The 14,301-nt window shown below is 44.0% G+C and overlaps 1 protein-coding gene across 1 annotated transcript in view; it reads left to right on the plus strand.

Annotated features, from left to right (window-relative positions):
* AKT3 (AKT serine/threonine kinase 3) overlaps nucleotides 1-14,301 on the plus strand; it is a 257,736-nt gene that overhangs the window by 101,997 nt on the left and 141,438 nt on the right. The window lies entirely within an intron of this gene.

The following is a 14,301-nucleotide window of genomic DNA, read 5'->3' on the forward strand; positions in this document are numbered from 1 at the left end:
ACTATTAAATGCATTTGTGTACTCTTTCCAATAACTCAATTCTAATTTTGTTTAAAATTAACCAAGAAGTAAACAGAAGATTCCATTTGATATGGTATTCTGTGAAAGAATTTTGCCCCTTGTTCCTAGTATGCTGGGAACAAAAAGTACAAATAGGTATATGTCCTAAAACAAAAAACTCAGATATTTTAAAAGACCCTGAAAGATGTAAACAGATATGTGGATCTTCTTGAAATCAGCTTATGTACTTGTGTTTTTTTCCTATGTGTAATGACAGGAGCCTTTTGTTGCAACTGATCTGAATTCTAATGATGTCAGCAAGTATTTATCTTAATACAAGGAGTGGTGAGGTTCTCTGCTCTGCCAGCAGGAGATAGTTAGTGAAAGGAGTTGGACATTTTACCAGTTTCTCACTAGCTGGAGGACCAACTTTTTTCTTAGAGAGCTGTACAGAATATTTGGTTTATCAGGCCACCAACCCTCAAACTGAGGATTATCATAATAATAATACACACCAGGGAATTATGTGCAGAAAAACTCAAAATTATGCAAAATTAATTACTTTTATTTTTTACGAGTTAAACATAACACTATTTGAACCTTTTAAAAAAATATATGCAGGTTTGTATGGTTGGTGAGTGGGTGTAGGGTGTATGTGTGGGGGTGATTTGTGAAGGTGTTGGGGTGTGTCTGTGGGGTTTGTGGGTGGATGTGGGTATGGGAATATATGGAGTTTGTGGACAGGTGGGGGTATTGTAAAGGGGTGTGTGGGTTCATTGTTTATGAAGGGGTGTGGGGTATATGTGTGGGTTTGTGGGGGGCGTGGATATGGGAGAATGTGGGGTTGTGAGTGGATGTGCGGTTTGTGGGTGGCTTGTGAAAGGGTTTGGCGGGGTGTCTGTGGTTTGTTGTTGGGTGGCTCTGGGCCAGCATGTGGGACTTGTGGCGCTGCAAGGAGCTGTGTGCTGTAGGGATGGGCAGGCTGTGTGCCTCTAGCAGAAAACTGGACATGGAAGCATGGCGTCATATGCCATTGGGCCAGGTGGGCTCTGTGCCACCACCTGAGGCTTCCTGCTGGAGTGCTGGAAGCCCCATGAGGAGGCACTGAGCTGGCTGGCTGGCCCTTCCTAGTGGCATGTGGTGTATACCCACCGATAAACTCCACGTCCACCCTCCTCCACCTGCAGGTAGGAGCTCCCCACTTACCCAGTTGTTCAGTTGCACAGCTCTGTGCCTCCACATCATGGAGGCACAGAGCCTGCTGCAGCTAAATTATGTAAAATTGTGCAATTATGTGCGGTCATACCTTTTATCAGCAAAATTGCGCAGGTGCATAATTGCATAATTCCCCAGGATGTATAATAAGAACAAGAACAACAATAACAATATGGATATAAGCATATGGCCTATATCAATAAGGCCCTTGCTAAAAATGTCAGTTGGAGGACTGTTTTGCCTGTGACTCCATATTTGGTTTAAATTGTTACTAGTAGTAGGATTTTCCTTTTTATTTTTGATTCTCATATACTTCCTATTGGTAAGGCAATGTTTCTGCCTTCTCTTCTCTTTGGGTGCCTGTAGACATGTGGGATGCCTGCTCTGGCATGCTGCAATTACATGCTAATTAGCGTGCTCCAGCAGCCTTGGCATCTCATGTATTCGGCGTCCCCATGCTTCAGAATGGCGGCAGGGGCCCTTTGACTAAAGTTTGTTGAACGAGCTTTAGTTAAAGTGCCCCTGTCATTTTGAAGCACAGGATGTTGAAATATACAAGATGCTGCTGGTGCTTTAATTGGAGCAGCTCCCAAGAGCCGCTTTAATTAAAGTGCCTCTCCCCACACACGAAGCATGTGTAAATGCATCTTTTAGTTTCTCCTTGCTGCAGTATCTACCCTAGGATCCTTTAAATGTACTGTATTTTGTCACACGTCGCACGTCCCCTTGTTTTTGGAAGGCAGAATGTTAAAAAAGATTTTTCCAAGCCTTGTGGCTGACTGTATGACTTAGAGTAAGCCCTCCTAGAAACATAAAGTGTCTAGGGAATTGTTAGTAAAAAGTGAAAGATTTATACAATCTGAAGAGAGACCAGAGTATGCAGGAAGTGTGGTATCCCAAGAGACAGTCCAGGAGAGGCAGCAGGAACTTCCTGCTATAGTGGACGTCAACAAGACTGGGCCACAGCTCCTTGTAAGGACAATAGCAAGACTATTACTCTTTTCAATAATAGTTCTTTATATGAATTCCTATAAATAATGTGTTGTTTCCAAACACATCAGGGTACTACAGACTGCATGCAGCAGCTCACTTGCCCTGGGCCAGCTCAAGTGCTGCTTCAAGCACAAATTACAGTGCTCAGACAATACTAGAGATTCATTAGCTGCTGAGAGAGGGATAACACAGGACTCTGCTCCTTCTGCTTCCTGGGGCCAGAGAGGAATGGTAGCCATTAGAGCACAGTGTCAGCATGCTTCTGTTCTTCCCAGCTTCTATTCTAGCCAAGAGAAATCAGGTTCTCCACTTAAGACATGCATCCCATTTTTGAAGGGCTGATTTTGAGGAAAAAAGGTGCTTCTGGTGTGTAAGTAAATGTAGCAATGTGTAGAGTGTACTGTTCTCGCTTCTACTTATAGCATAACTTATCATTATGAAATTAAACAAAAAAATTCACACTTTTTGCCCACGTGATTTAAAAAATTAGTAGTTAAACTGACCATCTTATTAATTCCACTATGCTGCTGCTTTGTCATGAAATGGAAGACATTAGGGTTACTGGAAATTCTGTAGTCTCAGGAATACACACCAGATCATTTTACATTCAATTTTAATTTATCTTTATTCCCAGACTAAGAACTTTTATATGCAACTGTTCAGCTTTCATTAATTGATTGTATATATCCCATCCACAGTTATGAAGAGTGCTTCCTATTTGTTGCTGGTGACTAGGCAAATGCAATTTTCAATTCTTAATACAGTTGTACTCAAAATATAGTATTATTAATGCTAATACTACTATTAATAGTATTATTATCATATACTTAACAATATTACACTTTCATATAAGTATGGTCTGTCTTCTATATTAAAGAAAATGGATAATATTAAAAAATTACTGTTGAATTTTTACTCTCTTTAAACTAGTTCTAAATCCTTTAAGGAGATATGTATATATATAAAGTATGATGCATACTATGGCATGTTTTAAAAAATAATGCAAGTTGAGAAAATTCACTTGACATTATTATTTTTTTTGTGGAATGCAAGCTGGTTCCTTCAAGCCTTTGTATATATAACACTGAATCATTGCTGTCATTTTCCATTATATTGAGCAGGGTATACTTGATGCTAAATGATGATATGCTTTTTAAAAAAAATCTTTATTTTTTTTTACAATTGCTTCACACTACATTGCAATTTCCATATACCATAAAATCACCCCAAAGCAAAAATGTTAAAAAAAAAACATTTAAAATTTAATGTTAACTGCTGTCATAGGTAAAAATTCACTTTGGATGCTTCTAATGATGTGTTAGGTAATACTGCCCTCAGAGGGCCAAGGTAAGTAAATTCAATTTTAAAACTAGAAGCAATACTTTTTATATCTTGCTTGACCTGGCAGCCTTCATAATACTGTTCCATTTTAAAGATAAATGTGCATGTGGTTAGCCTTGTTTTTTCTAAGACAGATCATTTTTGTATGACCTGTTTTCTTAGACTTTGCTGTTATAATGCACTGTTTTTTTGTCCTTCTGTTTACTTAGACTATAATCTCTTTCAGGTGAAGCTAATTTAAACAAAACAAAAATGTATCCTTCTCCCTTTAAAAACAAAGTAAAAAAGAAAAAATACACATTATTTTTTCTTTTAAGACCTTTTTGATAAATTGAGGAGGAAATATGAGGCAGATTTTTGGTGTTCTTTGCTTGCTAGGTTTTTTATCTCACTTGTGTCTGTGTGGCAGCTGTTGCTCCTTTTAGGGAAGCAAGTTACTGAACTCAAAGGCTTCTACTGCCTGTCAGCTCTGTGTCTTAAAAATGTTTCTCTGACACCTCCAGAAACACTTTACATATTCAAAAGTATCAAATTCTACACTGTAAAACTGGTTAAATTACCTGCTGTAAAATGAGTAATATGCCACAGAATGTTTTTGAGGGAGGGGTTTGTTTGTTTTTTTTGTTTTTTGTGTTTTAAGATTATTTTGATATTTTTAATTAGTAAATCTCAAAAGGAACACCGAGTTTTTATATTTTTAAGATTACTAATGGCTGTCAATAGTAATGGCTACCACAATGTTAGGTGAATCCTGTTTAAAAAGAGAATTAAATTGAATCTTTCCATGAATTTAAAAACAATTGACCTTAAGTGATTAATTTAGCTGAGCATGAGCAGGCTGAAGTGTTTTTCTGGAACCCATTGAAAACTTCTCCTAACTGAGCTTTGCAAATCGGTACCAGACCTACAAGCATTATATCACCTGCACAGATTCATTTCTAAAATACCCTGAAGGCAGGGCACTGCCAGCTGCCTGAAAAAAATGTAGTCTTTTCAAATTCAAACTTTTAGCTGTTGTATTCAATAATACCTTGGGTAATGATAATCACAAAAGAATGCCAAGTGAAGAATCTTTTGTAACTTTATCATTGTGACTTTTTTTTCTTATATTGCAACCTCAACGTCTTATTTTATCTGTGTCAAAGATTAGACTTATTTTTTGTGGGGCTCAGAATTTGTGGTTCCATCTTGAATTTTGGAGGCACGTTGTAGAAATATGTTCTAGTAACCAAAAAGTTTAAATAAACTCCTACGCTACTAAATTAATTTTCTTTGTAATTGTAGCGGCATTGTTCTTTAATAGCTGTAAATACTTTGACCAGAATTAAAATGATGCATGAATTGCTTGGTTTTCTTTAGTGCAATGTGTGAAATTAGGGACCTCTTCTTACAGTCTAGTAAACAGATTCTAAGATAACTTGTTTTTCAATTTAGAAGGGCGTAAATTTAAGCAAAATAATAATTTAGCTTACATTAACCCAGCAGGAAGCTGGGTACAAACTGAATAATTCTCTATGGCAAAACTACTGCTATTTTAGCTACCTCAAAGACTATACTTTATTAAATTGTCAGAATGTCTTTGCTTTTGGTTATTTTGTATGGACTTCTCTCTTTCTCTTCAAATCCCTCATCCTGATCTTACTACTGGAATATATGAACTTACAGATGCAAGTCTTTTGCAGTTCTTTTATCTTTAAGGTATTTGATAAGCCTATGTTCTATTCTAAACAGTATAGTTTTACTATGACCAGTTTTTATTAACTTCAAGTATTTATGTTAAGAGCCAACCTCTTCAAACAGAAAAGACTATATGGAGAGGTTATATAGAAGGAGCACAGTTAGGTTTAAAAGAGAACATCTAGTGTGCAAATAGTTAAACCTCAAGCTGTTTCAGCAATTAAATGAATTGTCAGTTAATGTAATTTGTTTTTCTTCTGATTTTTAAAACGCAGTTACTGTTGTTCATCCATTGTAATTAAAAATAAGCAAAGGTTACCCTATACATTTATTCACTTTTTTCCCAATCCTTTTACCTGGCTCAATTTTGTTTCAGGGTAATGATCATTTCAAGAAAAAACACACCTTTCAGTGCATCTTGAAAAACAAAAAAAAAAACATGCTAGGATTCATCCATTAGAGCCCTGCAGAAATAAAGAACCATACTACATGAGACTTGAGAAGCAGCTGTGTTTTCAATATTATTTATAGATAGCATGTCTTGCATCTAGATATGACTATAGGCATACAAGGAAAGGAAAAACTTTGGTATTGATACATATAAGCAACATAGGGAACGTGCTTTATGAAATCCTTCAAGACTCAAACATAGAGAGGTACAGCAATAGTTTTTGCTAATTGTTGACAAAACATTGTCATGGATTGATCATTGCTAAACATTTCTTGAAATTTATATGAGGGAGGATATTGCTTATTTGCTTCTGAAATGCCATAGAATCAATTAGGTTGGTAAAACATTTTGTGAAGTTCATTCTAAACATTTTGAAACAAATCAATTTTCTAATTTCAGATTTTTGATTGGGGCTAGTTTGATTTATTGGAGATTGGCTTTGTATAGCTTGACCTGGTGATGCGCTTACCATGGTTGGTATTGAATTTTCAGATGATAACAGCCTATGTAATAGACTGGCTAATGGTAGTGTTATCCAATGGTTAGGGTCAAGTTTTGGAAACTGGATATAAGTTGAGGTTCAGGAACAAAGGTGCCAGCTGATGATCACTAGTGAAGATACATTGTGAGCCTAAGAGTTAGGAGCTAATGATAAGAATTGGATATGTAATGGAGGTCTGAAGACAGAGGAGCAATGGCTTCAGGCTTCAGTGTCAGCCAACAAAGAGGTGGTGCTCCTACTGGCCAATCCTACTGTGTGTGTCTGCACCTCTGGCTACCACAGTCCAGCCCAGAGGTCTTGCTTGTCTGGCAGCTGTTAACAGGTCTCAGCTGGGAAGGATTTTGGCTCAGGCTGACTGGTACTAGTCCAGTAACTCTTGGCAGCATCCCACCTCTTATGTGCACATGTTGGATGCCTTGAGAATCAGAATAATTCTAGTGGAATTCCCAGTTTTACACCCGTTCTCAGGGATAGTCCTTAAATCTGTAATCCGCTTGGTCAGTCAGGTTGTATAATCTTTCCCCAGGTCCTGTTGGGTTTGTGGATTTGCTGTACAACATTCTTCTTGGTTGTAGATGATTACCATGGAGGAGGTGGAGTAGATTGATTCAGGGAATAGGTTATCCGTTTACAGTTCTGTCAGGGAGACATAAAAAGCAGTATTATGTCTCCTCATGGTGAGGGGAACCTGACGTTTATAATCACCAGATTTTGTTTGTTCCAGGATTGGGAACGAACAAACATAATGAAGATCTACTTTAGTGGACTTCAGGTTCTGGATTGACAACCAGACCTTATTCCTCCTGTTGGCTCCTTCCACATATTTCTTGTAGTCCCTTTTAACTTTATTGAAGTGCCCCCTCAGTTCTTCCTGAGCCTTGGGGAAACCCTGTAGGTGATCAGCAGTAATGGGGACAGAAGAAGCTTTGTGAAGTGGAAACTGAAATTAGAATAAGAGAGTTTGTTTGTAGAGGAGTGTAGATAGTTATTTTTGAGAGACAGCCAATACAAGTAGGGACACCCAGTTGTCTGGGTGAAAATTCTGGGAGCATCTGAAGTAACATTCTAGGTCCTGACTGACTTGGATTATCACTTTATCATGGAGATCAGGCAAAACTTATTCACAGTTAGAACAGTGAGTCACTAGGATAGACTGCCCTGGAAAGCTGTGGAATCTCAGTCATTGGAGGTTTTCAAGAGGAGATTGCATAAGCATTCACTGGGGTGATCTAGGAGTAGCTAGGTCTAGAGCACTCTGTAAAGGGCAACAAACAGATTGTTGGGAGATAAGAAGAGCTCTTTTACATAAAGCCAGGTGGGTACTGGAGAGGACCACGCTCAGCAGCTGGAGAATGAAGCAGAGCTTCACAACTGGTTTAGTTATGAAACAAGATTCAATGAAGTGGAATAAATTTATGAAGGAGATATAGAAAGAAGAGTTCTGCTTGTCTAAGAAGATGATGTGATATGTGGAGCTATGCTTATTGTTCCAAGGTTGTAGATCAGAATAAAGGGTATTTATTCCTCCTTGTTTCTGGACTTTGCTCATTGCCATATGGGTCTGGGAAGGATTTTTTCCCTTCCCATTGTGGGGCTGGGTTTGCTTTCCTTAGAAGGGGGGACTTCAATGGGGATGTGCCAATGCTTCTGCTGGGTCTAAAACTCTAGTTAGAGGGTCCTGCCTCGCCATTCAGGAGCAGACTGACCACCGCATTTGGGATCATGAAGGAATTTTACCCCATGGTCAGATTGGTAAAAACCAGGGGCATTTTGCCTTCCTTGTTAGCAGGCAGTGTGACCCTCTTCCTTTGATCTCTCAAGTGCTCTTTAGCAGCCCTTCCAGCTGCAGAATACTGATCACTGTTGTGACCCTGCTTTACCTGTGGCAGCTTAAGGTGCTTTTGGTGTCTTTTGCAGGTGTGGTTTGTAGTTGAGAGACAGGGTCGTTTGTGTAGTTTTAGGAATAAGTTAGATAAGGACTTGTATGGGATGGTTTGGATAGGGATGATCTTGCCTTGGGTAGGGGGTTAGACTAGGTCAGTGTTTCTCAACCTTTTTTTACCAGGACCCATTTGTAAACATTGATGGCCAGTCCTGACCCAGTAAATAGTTTAAGTAGAAAACAGCCCCCTGGCCCTGCCAGTGACCCTCACTCCCATCTTGCTGCCCCCAGCCCCCCAGCGTGTTGGACAACGGGTGGGTATGTGGAGCATGGGGGGTTATGTGTAGGGAATGGAGGACCCAAGCAGCCCCTTGCAGGCTGGAACTCTGCCACCCTGCAAGGGAAAAACCACAGTTTACTATGCTTTTTTCCTTTAAAGGAGAATCCATTTTTAAAGTTTGTTTGCAACCCTTTCACATATTCTTGTGACCCACTTTTGGGTTGTGACCCATGGATTGAGAAACACAGGACTAGATCTATGGCACACTGGTTGGGAAACACTGCACAAAAGTGTGCCATCAGAAATGAACAGGTGTGCCATGGAATTTTGCCATGGCAATAAGCTACAATAGGTATGAGAATGGGGTGGGCAATTATTTCAGGTGGAGGGCCACTTACCCAGTTTTGGCAAGCTGTTGAGGGCTGCGTGGGTAGCCCCACCCCTTGATAGGTGTCCCGCCCCCTGGTCACCATCTTGGGACCAATGTCTCCGGGCCAGCACCAGTGGGGCCCAGAGCAGGGCGTAGGCTGGCAGCGGTCTGAGGAGCCAGGCTCGGCGGAACCAGCAGGGAGAGCGGGGAGCTGGCCTGGCTCCATAGAGCCCCTGCTGGCCAGGACCCCTGTACCCCTGCCGTGCTGCTCTGGGTCCTGCTGGCGCTGGCCCTGAGACACTGGTGTAGGCTCTATGAACCCGTTCAATCCCAGTGCCTCCCAACCCCGCAGTACAGGCGGGCAGCACGCAGTCCTGACTCCCTGCTCACTGGCAGGGGACGAGCTGGTGCTGAGTGTGGGGAAAAGCCTCTCCCTCGCCCCGTGGCCGGCACTCCCTGCTGCAGCCACTCACAGCCTACGAGAGGCTGTCCTAAGCAGGCACATGCAGCCCCACACGGACTGCGACCGGCTGCAGTGCAGAGAGCTGGCCACGGGGTGGGGAAGAGGCCACGTTTCCCCCGCACTCTGCACCAGCTTGTAACCCGCCTCCGCTGCCAGCCTGGGTCCCGAGCCGGCCACTGCCGTCTCTGGGCTACCCAGCGCGCAAGCTCCAGGTGGGCAGCAGCAGCAGCAAATACTGCCCAGCGTGGCAAGTGGGGGGGCCGCAGCTGCTGCTGTCACAGTGCAGCCCTGAAGGGCGAGCCTGGAGCCGATGTGGGGCCCAGGCTCGCAGCAGGGGTGGGCTACAAGCTGGTGCTGAGCGCGGGGGAAAAGTGGCCCTTTGCTCACCCCGTGGCCGGTGCTCCGCGCTATAATCGCTCGCAGCCCACCTGGGGCTGCCTGTGCCTGCTCAGGACAGCCCCACATGGGTTGCGAGTGGCTGCAGCAGGGTGCGCTGGCCACGGGGGGGGAGAGGGGCCACTTTTCCCCAGGCTGCTTTTCCCTGGGCTCCTTCCCTGCCTGGGGTCCTCCCCTACCCTTCCCCCCTTACCTGCGGTTCTGGTGCGGGGCAGCCATGTGGTGCTATGCCAGAAGCCCCTGCTGGGGCTTCCAGCTGGGGCGGGGCAGGGCCAGGCAGGCCTTGCTGTTGCGGGAGTCTGCTGGGCTTCCCCTGGGTCTTACTACCCCTGGTTCCTGTCATTTTTGACACGAACCAAGGACAGATCAATATTAATTTTCTAAATTTTTTAGGGACCCCATGAGCTGGATAGAATGGCCTCACGGGCCGGATCCGTCCCCCGGGCCATATTTTCCCATCCCTGCCTTAACAGGTGTGCCATGGATGCTTTTTATTAATGTAAGTATGCCTTGGGCTGAAAAAGGTTAGGAAACACTGGACTAGATGACCTCTGGAGCGCCCTTCCGGCCTTACTTTTCTATGATTGTGTGATTCTACAACTTGTTTGCTTTTCTAGGGATGGTTGGCTGAGGAGGTGCAGAGTTCTATTTCTAGCACCTTAAGGGGCTCCCTTCTGAACCAAGAAGTGAACTAATCTGAGGCCATGTTTATGAGTAGATTGTGCAGGTGGAAAACATACTTTAAGAAGAGTTGGGCCATTTCTTGGACAGGTGAGACCTGTGCCTTCTTCATCAGTAGGTCAACTTTGCTAATACAACAGAGTTACCCATATACAGGATGTAAGGAGCAGGGTGTAAGGAGATGGTTTCTCGGGACTGGGCAGAAGTGGGCAGGGGTCACAGGAGCCTGAAAGATCTTATGTGGCTTATCTTGGTTTGAGCATGGACATTACAAGATTATATACCTTTATGTCCATCCTCATCTTGGACAAAGTGGACACTGTCCTAAAGAATCTTCAGGCCAAAAATCCCTCTCTCAGGTACAGAGTGCCACTCAGCAGACTTCGGCAGCCCAGTCATGTTAGGAACCTGAGGTAACTATCCAACAAGTTCAGCTGTGCTTTCTACCTATTTCACAAGGTTCTGAATCTCTGTCACCTATTGAAGCAGCAAATGTTAACTACTGACCAGTTTAAGGCAGGTCTTGTTATCAGTCTATTAACTGGGTTGAGCTTCCTTGTTCTTTGAGAATTGCAATCCCCAGTTAAACCAGTCAGAGGACACACAGAAAAAATGACACAGTGGGCCCCGAGGCAAGGATAGCATCTTGTTTCCACTTATGCTGTGGAGTTTAAGCATCTGGCATCTAACATGGCATATAGCAAGGCAGACCAAAGTCCTCATTTCTGTCAGAACCTAAATAATGAGATAAAAGAGCTGGTTCAGATTGATTTCCCTCTTGCAGTCAAGCATTATCAGTAAGCTCCTCATCAAGATAGACTAACTAGCTGCAGGAATGTCTCAACAGAAAGGAAGCGGTATCTATGGACAATAGGAGCTTGAACTGCCACAAATGGCTATTCCCATTCTAGTAGATATAGTGCAGACTCAGCTCTCTATTGAGGCAAGAGCCAGCACAACCCCAGTGAGTTCTGTGTATACTATGGGAACCTGGGATTTTATCTCAACTTTGCCTTTTGAAGATCCATCCCTGGCCTAGCCTTGGTAGAGGAGCTGAGATTGAACCCAGTGTTGTCTCTTAACACATTCCCATCGGTATTGTCAGGGAATCTGCTGCATCAAAGCAGCCCTTATGCATCTACAGGTCCACCTGTGTCTTTGCCATCTCACCTTGTTGGATGTCCTCCAGGCATTGTTTGTTAGCTTTGGGGCTCTCAGGATCATTATGGACTTCAAAAGTTTTCCAGGGACCACCAGATAACAGCATGATTCAAGACCACCCTATAATTGGTGGAAGCAGTTGACAGGTCCATTCTGTATCCAGATTTGGTTACATGGGACATGACACTCCCTTTGAAGTCTTTCTCCAGGGGTAATGAGAGTTCCCATGTTTTGACCTGATCTGTGCTCTACAGTTCCTGATTAACCTAGGAATAATTCTGCTGCTGCAGGCCTGCCATAGTCAGTGACGGCTGGTAAAATACTGCTAAAGTATATGCATTGCTGCCAGGCTTGTGATCCAAGGGCTAAGCCTTCTCAAAAGAAGACCCTGTACCATTGCTTCACTTTTATGAATTAGTCTTCTCCAGGTCTACCACAAGGATTTGCCTCCAAGCTAAGTACCTAGATCTGACAGATGATTTTGATGAGAAAGTAGTGGGCTAACTGCCATCTCTTCATCCATATGACTGTCCCATTGAGCTTCACCCCAGTGCCAAGATCTCTCTTGGGCATATTTTTTGGCCCTCAAGACAGAGATCAAAGCTTTAAGATTGCTACAGCCTGGCTGAGAGGGCTTGATTATCCAGCAGTTGTTCACAGACCACAGCTGGGGAGAACTCTGTCCCAGGCTGATGACTACCCAGTAACCCTAACTTTTTATGTGGATGCAAATTTACCTATGTTCATAACCCTATTCTCATGAAAAACAATTTGTGATGTTCAGTAATAATCACTCAGAGACAGGGAGTCTGACAGAGGCCTGCCTCATGCATTGTCTGTGTTTTTAGCTGATTAGCATCACATAAAAAGAGCTCTACTTAACATAACCGTTGCAGTTGGCCCGTGCTAATATCTCTTAAAGATACAGTTTCCACAGCTTCCTGCTGTGATAGAAGCCGGACGCGAGGGGATCGCCTTCAGACCTCAGGTTGGGGAGGACCGGGTTAGAGAGCTTCTGGAGGGGCTGGACGCGTTCAAGTCAGCGGGTCCGGATGCTCTCCACCCCAGGGTGCTGAGGGAGCTAGCTGGGGTTATTGCAGGGCCCCTGGCATGGCTCTACGAGCGATCGTGGTGCTTGGGCCAGGTGCCAGACGATTGGAAGGTAGCTAATGTGGTCCCCATCTTCAAGAAAGGGAAAAGGGAGGACCCGGGAAACTATAGGCCTGTCAGTCTTACCTCAATCCTGGGGAAACTCTTTGAGAAGATCATCAAGGAGCACATTTGTGATGGGCCGGCATCAGAAATGATGCTCAGGGGCAATCAGCATGGATTTATTAGGGGGAGATCATGTCAGACCAACCTGATTGCCTTTTATGATCAGGTCACAAAGGCCATGGACGCAGGTGTCGCGGTGGATGTAGTCTTTCTGGACTTCAGCAAGGCCTTTGACACCGTCTCTCACCCCATCCTAATTAATAAACTAGGCGACTGTGGCATAGATGCCTACACAGTCAGATGGATTGCAGATTGGCTGAAGGGTCGCACTCAGAGGGTGGTGGTGGATGGATCATACTCGACTTGGGGGGAGGTGGGTAGTGGAGTCCCCCAGGGCTCGGTCCTGGGGCCTGCGCTGTTCAATTTCTTCATCAGCGATCTTGATGTTGGGGTGGAAAGCAACCTGTTTAAATTCGCTGATGACACCAAAATTTGGGGGGAGGTGAGCACGCTAGCAGGGAGAGAGAGATTGCAGAAGGATCTGGATAGGTTACAGGGGTGGGCAAACAGGAACAGGATGTGTTTCAATACGGACAAGTGCAGGGTGCTGCACTTGGGTAGTAGGAACCAGCAGCACACTTATACGATGGGGAACTCCCTACTTGAGAGCACGGAGGCGGAAAGGGATCTTGGTGTCATTATTGACTCCAAGATGAACATGGGCCGACAATGCGAGGTCATGGTTGGCAGGGCTAACCGGACCTTGTCATGCATCCACAGGTGCATCTCGAGTAGAGCCAGGGAGGTGATTCTCCTCCTCTATGCGACGCTGGTCAGGCCGCAGCTGGAGTATTGTGTCCAGTTCTGTGCGCCCCATTTCAGGAGGGATGTGGACAACATGGAGAGGGTCCAGAGGAGGGCCACCCGCATGATCCGGGGACAACAGGGCAGACCCTACAGTGAGAGACTGCGGGACCTGAACCTATTCAGCCTCCACAAGAGAAGGCTGAGGGGGGACCTGGTGACCGTCTATAAACTCACTAGGGGGAACCAGAAGGGTTTGGGGGAGACGCTGTTTCCCCTAGCCCCCGCTGGCATAACAAGGAGTAATGGGCACAAGTTGATGGAGAGGAGGTACAGATTGGACATCCGAAAAAACTACTTCACAGTTACGGCGGCTAGGAGCTGGAACCAACTTCCAAGGGAGGTGGTGCTGGCCCCTACCCTGGGGGTCTTTAAGAAGAGGCTGGATGCCTACCTGGCTGGACTCATTTGAGTCCCGTTTTTGTTTTTAGGGTTTTTTGTTGTTCTCCCGCCCTGGCGGGGGGTCGGGCTAGAAGATCTATTAGGTCCCTTCCAACCCTAAAACTATGAAACTATGAAACTATCCCAGCCAAATATAACAGTAGTAATTAAAAAATAACATCAGGTCTCCCCTTATATCAAGACCACTGTTGTGGGGCAACAGTAAATAACCATTGGTTGTACCAATACCATCCTGCAAAGCATCAATGGACTTCTTGACACTTCCCATGATTATAGCTCATGACTGGGACCTCTTTTGTTAACCACTTCAGTTTATTAAACTGTTTAATACAATTTGGACCTGTGTCTTTGCATAGTACTACTTGTAGGTTGCCGTTTGGACAGCTAAGCTATGCAAAATTTTCCCTA

Source organism: Alligator sinensis, unplaced genomic scaffold (assembly GCF_000455745.1).
Source record: "Alligator sinensis unplaced genomic scaffold, ASM45574v1 scaffold534_1, whole genome shotgun sequence".
Lineage (NCBI taxonomy): Eukaryota > Metazoa > Chordata > Crocodylia > Alligatoridae > Alligator > Alligator sinensis.